This window comes from Saccoglossus kowalevskii, chromosome 17 (genome assembly GCF_978046115.1).
Source record: "Saccoglossus kowalevskii chromosome 17, keSacKowa6.1, whole genome shotgun sequence".
Lineage (NCBI taxonomy): Eukaryota > Metazoa > Hemichordata > Enteropneusta > Harrimaniidae > Saccoglossus > Saccoglossus kowalevskii.
Genome location: NC_140657.1, coordinates 12257285 through 12271411, shown reverse-complemented (window position 1 = coordinate 12271411; position 14127 = coordinate 12257285).

The window sequence follows — 14127 nt, the reverse complement described above, 5'->3', positions numbered from 1 at the left end:
TATATACACAGTTTTACATGAAGATTTGATTGACCATACCCCCTGTGCACTGTACGTGAATATGTTGGAACTTATACGCTTGGAGACAATACGGTCACCTCTTTGCTTGTAGTCTACATAAATAAATTTATCTCTATAACCAAGCTAATCAAGCAAAACATCAGAAATTTCTTGAGTAACTTTGATTTCATCCCATGATTGCTCAAAACAAAAATCAGCTGATAAAACAGGTCTTCCTGGCCATAAGGATTTATTCTTATTCAAAACTTCTCTTATAAGAGGTAACACACTTATTTTTAAGTTTAGTTTTTTCTTTTTCTTAGTGGGTCCAACATTCCCTTGAAAACTTCTCCGACATGCCCTTCTACTTGATGATACTGTTGGTGCCACTTGCCTACTGAAGACATTCTGTACTGCACGCTGTATATCTGGGCTTCTTAAATTCTGTATGACAGTTTCCTGACTAGCCATTTCTAGAGCCGATGAAAACATCGAAAGTCGCAAAAAGAGCACAAACTCAACTCTGAAGTAATCAAGAGCAATCACATTTATATATTTTGTACATGTAGGGATATCATCTTGTTTTTACCAGGCGGGGATAGAGGGACTGTGATCCCATATAGTGTTTAGAAGTGCTTTAACAGGATCGTGATTGTACAAAACAGCGTGTCTTATGTGGTAATGCATACGCGGTTACAGGTCAACTCGCACCAAAATTAACTAGCATCAAAACAACTCGCACCACGTCAAACCCCAAACGTTCTGAACGCACTATTATTACCAGCCACTATACCATTTCCATTCGATTCGATTCATGTAATTTCTATCATATATTATTTACCCATTAGTAATTTCAAGAACTCCGATGTTATGTAATTTCTATCGTTATTATTTACCCGTTAAGATACATAAATTGAAAAAAAACAAACATGATACTAGTTTTTGAATGTACTACAGTAGTATTTCCCCTTTCGTGTTCTGTCGTCGACCTCCACCACGCACGCACCCCGTCAGAACCCCGATGACGGACTTCTTGTAGGGTTTTTAGTCAGTTTCACGTTTTATCGTGATTAATTCGATATAAATGCAATTCTTTAATCGCCAGTTCGTTTTCTTTGAGTTTAAAAATGACCTAAAGTAGGATCGGCATAGTTAGTCAGTCGCAGGTACATTCGCCTACTACTCATAGGCGGATGTACCGTCGACTGACTAACCATGGACGTACTAGAGATGGACGCTGCACGGTGATTCACACCTGATAAGACGCATTGTCTTTCTATTGTACTCATCTTAAATTTATGAATAGGCAGACGTACTTTCATCTTGGCTGAGTTGCCGCCCGATCTTAGTTTTGATTTTTCACGACAAGATTCGAATCTTAAATTTTATATTATATTGGGTCAAAAAAAATACAGGCCTTGCCTGTGAGCTGGTGCAATGTTAAGTTGTAAATCTAGGGTTTAACGCAATTCTGTATGTTCTAGGCAAGTTTACTAGCATGTTTGTACCGATCTTCTGCATTTGTTAACAATTTTAATTTAATATTGCCAGTAAACCCGGTGTGAGCGGATGACGATTTTTTATCTATGTTCAATTCGAGTGAAATTTCCAGATGGCACAAAGCTCAAAATGTTCGGCCGCCGTAATTCGATGTTAAATATAGACTTAGCTTTCACGTTCACGGTGGGCTCTCGCGAGAAACAGTACTGCTGTTCGTCCTCTTCAGGGACGGCTGAGTCGACAGTTTCAGTGTCTTCAATATCAAAATCAAAATCAAAATCAAAACCGAAACCAAACTTTCTGTTGCCTGTTCGTTGCCATTTTGTTTTCTCTTGACGATCGTAAACAGATCGTCGGGGGCGTTCGGGACAAAACGTAGATGAACCGAGCTATAATCGGGCGTGTTCGTCATAGTTCCCCGTGGACAGGAAATTATACAGACACGATCTGGATTAACAGTAATCTGGTGGCGGCAACGCACATACATCAAAGCGAGTAAACACCGTGCAGCGTTCATCTCTAGTACGTCCATGGACTAACTATGCCTACTTTAGGTCATTTTTTATTATCCAAGAAACGTCCCTAGCACGGGACATAGCGAAACACACAAATGCTTAGAAATATGATCTTGGGCGAGTTGGTTTGATGCGAGTTGGCATTGGTGCGAGTTGGTCTGGTGCGAGTTGGTTTTGGTACGAGTTGCATCGAAATCTGCATGGTTTGTTTAATCCTCGGTCAACTGTGTGCCACACTTGTTTGACAATATCTCCGATTGTCATCATTGTAGACCCAATTATTTTCATGCCATGAGCTGAAATCGCGAGTATGTATCTGTCCTATCAAAAGCTATATGACAATTGTAATTATTAAAGAACTGGAAATTCATTAAAATCTTACTTTGTTTGTCAAACAGGCAGTATACAATTCGGCCACAATCCAAAAACATGCGCCAGACTACACAGAAAAACATATAACAGCGCCCTCGTACGTTCGTTCTGGTGCGATTGCCGTCCCGTGTCATAGCGTACCAAGCCACAAGAGGCCGGTAACTAGTAACGAATCCGGCATTCTGATTGGTCCATCACTTTCTCGTTGCTTGTTCTATTTTCCTTGGTCACCTGACGTCAGCGCTTACGCTCGTGGCCGTTCAGGGGTTTCCTTTTACTTTCGAAAGTTGGGCGAATAAAAAAAAACTGTTTCTTTTGTTATAAGTGTGCACAGAAATAGCGAGGAATGTCAGAAACATCTCAAATATGTAAGTCTAAGCAGGCAGGATGTATGAGCATGGCTTTATTGTAGTATTACAGACACGTTACGCAGAACGTAACTTGGAATGTTTTCAATTTACGTCACTCAGTCACGTGCCTTCCGGCCTGAAAACCGAACAATACGGCGTCCTACCTGCCATTCGCAGCGAAATAGTCTAGTCACAGACCCTCTGTCAGGAACAGTGGCCTAGTATATACATGCATACGTATTAAATACAGTTTGATCTACCCGATTGCTTAAAACCGTACTCACACTGCATAGATCACACAGTGCAATTAAATAAAAAGGAAAACTGTAATGACCATAAGAAATCTACTAGTAGTCTCGATATAGTAGGACGGGTAGGAGCACAGTCACTTGTTATCTATAACAATTATTTTATCAACAATCGGAGGTCCGTACCTCCTTCACGACACATATATATATAGTCTATTTATATACGAACGGACCTCCGATTGTTAATAAAAGACTTGTTATAGGTAACAAGTGTCTTTGGGTGGGAGTGACCTCTTCGGTATAAAGGCTGAGTCCGGGGGCTGAGTGTAAACTGGTAGTACATTTGGCAACATTGCAAACTTGTTCTGACCAATCGCAGGTCCGCTCTTGTTATCGGCAAACACAGGAAGTCGCAGTTATGAGCACACCATACGCCCCCGTTATTTTCAATGGCAATGTCAACAAAACAACAACGCAAGCTAATGTATATAATTCTTAATTAATAATAATAAATCAAAAATTCATTTCAGCTGTTTGGAAAAACTGTAGTTGTTGCAATATCTTTCAATTTCGAAACCAAAATACATCTGGACATGGACATGAAGGTGAAGGTCCTTGCGTCTCAAGGGAAGATGTTTTCATTGGTCGTAGAAACCATTTGGTGACGCCCATTACCTATGAATTTGTCATTGACCAATTTACTTTCAAATTATTTAAAACGCTCGCTTGAAATTACAGTGATTCGTCTGTTCCAAATAAATTTACGATTTGTGATATTACTGTTATGACAAAGCTAATTGGCCGCGTTGGAGTTCTATGTTCCACTAACGCCAGCCCTGTGATTGGCAAAGCGTTTTCAATCGCTATTGGAAATTTCTAAACGTCTATAAATAATTTATATAAAACAAATTCTCGCATTCATTAAACGATTACAATAAAGGATACTAAAAGAAGAAGTTGAACAAAAATTAAATTTTTGTTTTTATTCTGCCTAATGGTCACGTGCAGCACATACGGTAAATTGGGTAGGAGGTGTTCTATGTTCCCATATAATCCCTTATAATCTACTGTATAATCTATTTAGCGGATGCGAAAAGTCTTGTGAAACACCCTCTAACCTGTGAATTTGGCAGGGAAATATAAGGTAGGTTATATCACAACCCAGACCTCGTGGGGTGACTGAGGTTACCCACAGTAGCATGTCCCAGTTTTGTAACGTCTATTATAAGCCGGTAATTTTGAATTTTGAACAAACTCGCTCGTTTTCCTACACAAAGCAATGACTAACCCGAGTGATTGCAGTTAAATAAAGCATGAACGTTTCTTTCTGATTGGCCAGAGCATACATTTTAATGCCCTTTATGTACACATATACATGTGTTCGAGTGTATGAAAATTAATCTCAAATACGTCTGATATGTATCAGTAGGATTTAAATGCAGGCTCGGACACTGTCTAGAACCATCGCGAATAGTTGCCGGGTAGTAGGATTTTGTATAAATTACGTGAGTGTTACTACGTCGGTGATATCTTATATTTTCACCGGGGTTAGTGAGGGTCTTAATATCTACCCAGGGATTTAATATGGGTATTTGCACAGCATGGTGTAGGACAGTGCCAAAGAATCAACATATGTTCATATTAATTTTCACCCATAATTACATAGTGCCATAAAAATTAAGTATATCTATTCATGACATGCGAAGTAAAAAACTACTGTTGATTCGAACGTTTTATTGAATTGTTGAATGAATAATACATTCAAATTCGTGAAATATTAATTTTTTTAGAAAAACCTAACCGGATTACATTAACGGAAGTGTAGCACGTATTGTAAGCATTTGTGACCTCGGTTGTGTCTTGTTTTGAACATTTCAATATTCTATAAAAACAAAGAAACAATAGTACTACATTATCCACTGCATTCATATTCGCATATTACTGATGTAACACAAACAGAAAACCTTTAGTTTTTTGGAAATTTTATCAAATATAATAACTAAAATTATTCCTTTAGCATATTTTTGACAGGCACTTTTAAGTTCCCGGCTGACACCTTTCTGTCAAGTTTAGTCTAAACGGTGTACTTACGCGTATCTGCATGATGCAGCAATTCCCTTTTTTATTTTTTTTTAAATTCTTTCGACATCTCAAATGCCCACTGTCGAGTTATGTTTACAACCTATTACGCATATACGTTGGTTGTTTTGGTACTCACAATAACACCCTTGAATTAGTGTAACAGTAAACTAACTTTTCATCCAAAAATATGTTCTGCAGAAATAACGTTCCCATTATATGATAAATTAAACTCTACTATTTTCATCAAGCTAGCCGTTAGGGCTTTTCGAGACGTATAGATGTTATACCTCTCTCACACAATAGTCATGCAAACGGCTAGTGGCCTATATATAATCCGGAATTAACCCTTAATCATTTTGCTTACTGACTACACAAACAAATGTTTTTACTTATCCCACAAAACTTACTGGGCATTTTTGTTTCAGTTTCCGTTCTTCTGAATGTTGTTCCGCCCATAGCAGACAGCCAACAGAAAGTAGACGAGGATAAGTTCAGCGGGTAATTTCTGTAAATATATTGCGGGTGCGTGCATTTGCAGATGCGAAGTTAGTGGGTAGTGTTTCATGGTTTTCTCCCCGGGGGTTGTCTTTCCATTGTAGTTTAGCTACAAATCGACCGTCTTTCCGGGTTAAATTATGATTTGTATAATGTTGATACGGTTCATCGTGGGTTGGTTAGCATCGTGAGCTGAAGTCGTTTTGTGTATCCCGATATTTTCCAAATCCCAGTAAGATGCTATGTTCTTGTCTAGCTGTTCATTGGTAGATTTCATCGCTGTGAGATGCAAAGTTTGTATGTGAGTTCTTCGTTGTTTACCAGTGTGTATATATTCCAAAAGTAAATAGCAGAGAGGACTCAACTGCTACAGGACCGTTGCCATGGATAATTATATTATTATTATTATTTTGTTTCCTTCATATTCACCAAAATGTACTTCAATAGTATGTAATATTTTTGCATATTAAAGGTCATCGATGTAAACTAGGCCAGTTAATATGTATGAATAATTATGATGACATACTCATTTCAGAACCCATCTCATAGCTAAGACTAGCATAATGGTCTATCACATTTTTGGTTATTGTGACGTAACGCAAGGTCAAAAATAGGTCAAACTATATATTTTTGATCTCTTCTCGATGAGTAAATTGATATGCATCTTAAAAGGATTGTACCATTTTTTTTAAATTTTGACCCAAAAATGTTTTTTTTTGGCAAAAAATGGGCAAACAATGGTTTTTAATTTTGGCATCGCCCCTGACGTGAAACTATATAAAGACGTGATTAAGCATAGATGCCTGCTTGTAACACTTTTCTACCTTCTGCTGACTGTCTGTAGCTATTTCTCGGACATGCAGTGACCGATTTATTCCGAACTTAATAACAAGTCACAAGTCTGACAATTTTGGCCGGTTATTTTGGACACAAAAGTGTGTTACTATAATTGATTGCAACTAGTTCTCTGAAACAACTGGAATAATTTCATTAAAAATGGTTACTATGACACGTTATTGTTTTTTAGTAATAAATCGTTGAATCATATCACTTAAATGTGTTCACAACCGGTTCTTCGAAATGATTGGGTCAATATCAATAAAACTTGTTATGGTGACATTATAGGTATATGTTTACATGTCTGTATACCGTAACTTGTCCATGGTATATGTTACTTGTCCCACATTTCAGTAAACTTTTCACTTTTATTGATCACGCAATCATGGGAAACTAAAAAGAGTGTGCACTAATACAATCTGGTTAAAATCTGATGTATTGTACGGTGTGTATCTTACAATACAATAACAAACAAAATAATTAAATTAAAATATAAAATAAAATAAAATAAGATTGGCATAAATACTATTTGAGTATTCAAATTCGCCTGTGGTGGAAATAAGAAAAATAAAAAAAAATTGCAATGTCGAGAATTGACAAGTCTTCAACTATGACATCAAAGACAACCTATGGACTTTAATTAATCAATTGAATAATTTCTATAGAAATTAGGTAATTTAAATTCCCTACTAATAAGGTTATCACAGATACGTACCACGTCATTGAAGCTGTTCTTGAAATATTCATGCATAAATACATACAGGGTAACGACAAAGACTTCTTTTGTGTGCTTTGCTTAACAGAGTCAAATGGCCAAGGGTGGGGTTTAAACCTATAGCAACAGTCAAAATCGTAGAACCTCTTACATAAGCTGTTTGGACTTTGATAGAAAATAAACAAATTAAGTGATTACTTAAGCTGATTCCGTATAAGCAAATTGTAAAATCTTCAATAGTCTCTTTTGCAATCATGTAAATTAAGTTTGGCCATTAGGTGTCATACAGGAGAGTCCATCTGTGCTACCAAAAACCTTATCCTGTTTTTGTGACACAAGTTTTTCATTGTTTGCTTTGTGTTCGCAATTATTAAAACCTTACTGTTGTGGGTATATATCAATGTTAGAATAGGATTTCAATATAGATGACAAGAACAAATATTAAATGAAAATGATAAAAAGCCATTTATTGAAAAACAACTCATACAGATTATCATTATTGTATTTAAAACAATACTTCAATGTCACATTTTATGAAGCAATAAAAACAATCAAAGAAAGCTTAGAAAGAACTCCTGTGTGCCGAGAGTATTGGAGACACATTAAAAATTAATTCAAAATTACTTGTACTTGAGATATTGTTGGAAAAGCTGAAAACTAATTATGCAAATCAGTTAACTATTATGAACAGATTCGAGTGTAAAACTAAATAAGGTCTGTGTAATGTAATATCTATGTACCAAGTTTTATTGAAGGTTCATTGAAATGTGATGATTAATACTTGAAATATCAAAAGCTAAAAATTAATCAATTATTCAAATTAGGTAATTAATTTGAACTGATATTACCCTAAAAATTATCAGTGTCCTATGACATTCTATGTACCAAGTTTTGATGAAATGTGATGATAAGAACTTGTGATATCAGTGGAAAAGCCAAAAAATGATTAATCATTATGCAAATTAGGTAATTAATATGCATGGGATTTTTACCCACAACTAATCGAAATAAAAATGAGAGCAACTTGGTGCACTTGTACTGTAAATTAATGAAAAGATTTTCAATATCTGAAAGAGGACTACACAAAGTGCCTACATATTTGCTGTTTAAGTATTTTAAATATTGATAAAATACATGGCGTACTGCCTATCACTGTAGTTTTGTAATCATGTACAATGGAATACTGTTATTTTTCAATTTATGATTGCCTTAAGCTTAACCAGCATTCAGATGACTTGGTTATTATTTTATCAACAACTGTTACACTATATCTATTAGAAGTTGCAGTGTAATTGACAACATAACTGATAAATGTGTCATATCAATATCACAGCTACATGTAATCCACATCAAACACTTTAATGGTTATTTGTACATGTATAAGGAAAGTGCTTGTAATGAAATAAAAAACTCAACCGGCTGGTGGACATTATACCATGAAAATACCAATCAGAGGATAAACAGCTAAAAGGGTGACATATACACCAATCATAGGGTTATCACGACTGAATACACATTATACGAGTAATGATTGTAATTTGATATGCATAGAACTTGCCTAATGGGGATGTGTCACTGAAATGGGTCTTGTTTTTGGGATTTTATGTATTTTGATTTTGCCACTATCCAGGTATAAAATTGTGTTCACACTTTTGAGCACTCAGGGGCACCTCCCCACCCAGCTATAGGGTTACACATATTTATTTATTTGTTGTTGCTTCCCTTTTGTAACAGGGGCTCACTATGTAAATTAGAAGCTGCACTAAATAAATAATACATTTCACTCAAAAGATAATGAAAAAAACATTTGATATACCGGTATGGATATGCACATACCGATAGAACAGTCACAGGTGCTCGGAACGTTTCTTGGATAATAAGAAATGACTTAAAGTAGGGCTGGCATAGTTAATCAGTCGCCGGTACATTCACCTACCACTCATATAATACTAGTAACAGACGATCGATTGTTTCTACCGATATCATGCTTGAGTTGTGTGAAGCGGATAGAAATCCAATTTTGAAAATCGTGTTATTTTCGGACCATTTCGGTGTCATGGTGTGAACGCTTTCCTACCTTGTGTTATCATATGAGTGGTAGGCTAATGTACCGGCGACTGATTAACTATGCCGACCCTACTTTAGGTCATTTTTTATTATCCAAGAAACGTTCCGAGCGCCTGTGAGACCAGTACGAGTACTTTGTTCTGCCCCATTGTACTAGACGTCCTCAGCAACCATCCACACGAATAAATAACCAGGTCTCTGAGGTATACACAGTGTCGGTAAACTTATAGAGCAGAATGAATAAAACGTTCGTGCTGGACAAATTTCTTATTACGTACCTTATTGACGTTATAGAAATCCACAAACGAAAATGGCTACCACTTGAGACGACGCCTCCACAGGCGTGAATAGGTTAATGCACGCGATTTGTTTAACACACACACGAAAGAAATCTCTCAAATAGCGCCCCCACAGGCGTAAAAAGGTTAACGCACGCGTTTTTTTGCACACACACGAAAAAAAATATTCAAAACAGCGCCCCCACAGGCGTAAATAAGTTAATGCACGCGTTATTTTCTTTTTACACACGAAATTTTCATTCGACCTCACACACGCCATTTTTAAAAACACACACGTCATTTTTAAATACACACGTCATTTTTTAACACACACGTCGTTTTTAAACACACGCCATTTTTAAAAACACACGCCATTTTTAATCACACACGTCATTTTTTAACACGCACGTCGTTTTTAAACCACGCCATTTTTAAAGACACACACGTCGTTTTTAAACACACGCATCGTTTTTACACACACGTTATGTTTTTAAACACACATTATTTTCAAAACACACACGTCGTTTTTAAACACATGTCATTTTAAAACACACATAATTTTTAAAACACACGTAATTTTTTAAACACACATATTTTTTTAAAATACACACGCCATTTAAAATACACATATAATTGTTTAATGCACATACATACACACATCAGTCATTTTAAAACACACACTATTAAAACGCACAGTCACGCCGTTTTAAAAATGCACACATCATTTTAAAACACACACGCCACGGCCTCCAATACGTACCTAATTTTGAATTATTAGTACGTTTTCTTCTAGTATACACAAAATAATAAATTTACATTCCGCGCCTCGTACAAAATCATGAGTCTGTCGTTAGTCATTAGTTTTATCTGGAAAACAATTATAACCGTGCGTTGCGTACACGTGGTTAGCATATTACACAGTGTAATTTCAGCACAAACGAGATATATAAATTATAATAACTATAAAGACTGATGAAGTCGGCGTAAATCCTAAAGGACACAACCACTCAATGATCATTGGTTACTTATTTTGGGAAGTATTATTTTACAAAGAAAGCTGTTCGAAAATAATAAGATTACTAAGATGTATCAGGCGTACTTTTAAATTGTCAAAATACGAATCCTGTACTTTGGAAGTGAATGTCATTTCACATATATTGTGCTACTTAAAGATCGGTTCTCTACAAATAGATTCGCTACTTGAAAATTTGGTCCGCTATTTGCGCAATCCGTCTGATACTGGTGTCCGTCCTAGTCCTATACCACCACAAACGGTACATACATTCAGATGTACAAATACATACACACAAATCATAATTTAACATATTAATATGGATTTTGATGAAATTTGACACAAATATGCTCTGGGGAAATTACAATGCTTTCCAGCGATATATCAAGTACTGTTCTAATCACATTTCAATGACACTTGGTACATTGATGGCCTGTGAATTTGTGCAGACCTTTATGTATTTAAAATTAGTCAGTTTACAGCTTTTCCATACAAATCCTAAAGTACTTATCATCTTATTGCAATGAATCTTGGTACGCAAATACTCTAAGACAATGTACAGATAAAATTAGTTTAGGTTTCTTACATCATTGCCCAATTTGCAAAATAATTTACTTTTTGGCTTTTCATCGATTTTTTTAAAAATCAATCATCATATTATAATGAAACTTGTGTCCTGGAACAATACACATACCTCATTAGTTTGGGATTGAAATCTAAGCTTAATAATTAATTAACAACTGCTTAATTTTCACGATAATTTTATATTAATTTTCAAAAAACAATTTTCGAATTTCTATAAGTCTTGGTGTTACATTGACATTCGGTTGATAGACATCTTGGGGTAATCCAAAGACTTGATTATATTAATAATGAAAAACATGTATATTGATAATCCAATTATTATTAGCCAATTTTTAATATTCCAAAAAATCAGATTTAAATTGAAATTTTAGTTCTGGTGCTTTGAAATAAATTAAATTACATAATGTGTTTTTACGTTGTACATCTTAAATAGCAGAAAAAGTCGAAAAATATTAGTTGCCAATCTTCTTTTTTGAAGGCTAATGATTTTTTCATATGTCTTCAATACTCCCAACACATGGGAGTTTTCTCTAAGCTTTCTTTGATTAAATGTTCTACTTGCTTTATTAGAAGCACATGTGCTTACAGTAAATGTATATATGAAAAATATAATATAAGTAATACGTCTATTACTGTGTCAATTATTATGTGTCTAAACTTTAAACGGATATACTGAATAATTCCAGTGTCCCATGGGTATTCGCCAGGGTAGTATATAAAGTCCATTCTTATTCTCCCTTTTTATCAATGATTTATGTAATGAGCTGAATAATTCGAAGCACCACGGTGTTCAATTATCTTCTGATTTAATTGAGTTATTCTGTCTTCTATTTGCTGATGACATATCAATTGTAACAGATTCTGTTGTCAGGCTCCAGAGGTTACTAGATAGACTAGAAATGTATTGTGAGCGCTGTAATATGTTTGTAAATGTGTACAAGACCAAAATTATTGTTTTCAAGAGCGGGGGAACATTTATCAAGAAACGAAAAGTGGGTGTATGGAGGGATGTAGGTCCACACCGTTTCCTACTGCAAATATATATTATGTTCTCCTGTAGACTACACTGGTCAATGGCGAGCAAACTATTTAAAGCTCTGAATTGTTTACGCCCTCTATTCTACAGAACCTACTTTACTACCAATACTAACGTATGGGGCGGGAATCTGGGGTTTTAGAGAATGTAAATATCTGGAACGAGTCCAATAACTCGCCTGTTTCTTGGTGTTTCAAATGGGTCAACAAATAGTAGAATGTGGGAGATATCCTATTTATCTGCATTACATATTGGGCAACATTAATTTCCATGCCAAATGCAAGGTACCCCAAGAATTGTCGGGAGCCAGAACAAAACACACCTTGACATCCAAAATGTACTTTCCATTTGTAAAATGAATGGTGCATGGCAGGCACAAGAAGTTGGAAATGTTTATTTTTTTATAAATACGTTTGTGGAACGATTTAAACAGTTTCTCTCCTTGGTATGGCGAGCTGACTTGTGTACTTTAGACAAGTTAGATACTTACTGTAAATTTAAAATTACCATAGAACCAGAACGATGCTTTCTTTCTGTTCATATTCGAACACACATGCAATCATTATCTCGGCTACGATTACGATGTTCATCACACTGTTTACGAATTGTAAAAGACATAGGTGATCTATAAAGAGATCAACGTACGTGCAAGCTTTGCAATATGAATTCTATTGAAAACAAGTTCCATTTTTTATTAGTTTGTAACTTTTATAATCGTATAACTCATGTATAGTATATATCATAATTACTAATTACACGTTGATATTAAAAACAAAACGTAATTTGCTATATTCCAAATTATGATTGAAAGAAGCTAAATGAATTTACATATGTACGTAGTGAACATGTGTTCAACATTTCATGTATGAACAATAATTTCAATACATTATTTGGTACATTTGATAAATGCTACCTGAAACTCAGTGCTACCTTATTCACTCAATTTTCATCTTCATTTGTCAGATTTGTGTTCTATTTTCTTATGAAGAAAGCCAATCCTTCACGTTCAATAACATGTGAGTACACATACAATCTTTTTTGTTTTCAATTAGAAGAGTAGCGAGATATATTAAGCGTCGCTCTTTCTGTTTGCTCAAACAACCGTTGAATTTGAAAAGCTGACTCGCTACGACAGTGGGCCAGGTCTTTGCTTCTAACATGGAACTAACCCCAGGGCTCTGATAAACACATCTCACTTTTACATACTAGCTCTTTGGAGATTCATTCTGAGAACTTTCAATTCTTTAATTGAATTATTTAATTTATAAATTTTCATTTTCCTCGCTAGTTTATGATATTTTACCAATATATATGGCAAGGATGGAATTTCGTTTCTCCCTCTAGTCGCATTATCGTTTTTGACCTTGTTGTGGTGTGCGCAGAGCGTAATTCCGTAACTTTCACCGTGTATTCTCATTGGTGGGTGATGAAGGCCGCGTTTAACACTGAACAGTTGCAGGAAGCAGCGATACTGCCGGAGACTAGAAGCATATCAAGCATAAATATTGTAACTGATATAAGTATTCAGACATGCTGTCGTATGTGAAAGATTGGCCAGTGTGCATTCTTGTTTCTTTTCAAATATTCATATAATTGAACTGAGCTATATTCGTGCACATCTATTTTCTTGATAAAGATCCATTGTCGAAAACGTCTAGGTATTTTTAATAGTTACTTAGGACAACAATTACAAAATATTATCTGCTATATATTATAGTCTAAATTACCCCTGTGTTACCCAAATATTGAATATTATTTAGGGTTTAATATTTGGCTCGATATTGTGACCGTGTTGCACTCTAGGTCAAATCTGCACGTTGAAGGTTACCTCTGGTGGTGTTCAAGTAGTGAAGCGATAAACCGTGGAACATGAAAGAAAAAAGACGTGCTGACGCCCCCACCCAGACACAATCATACAACAACCGTGAATAGTCTACATTTTCGCCAAGTTTATTCTAATGATGAAGTTCACAGATTGTAGTGCAAACAAAGTATTCGTCTATGGTAAGGAGACTTGCATTTGAACCACCCTTGC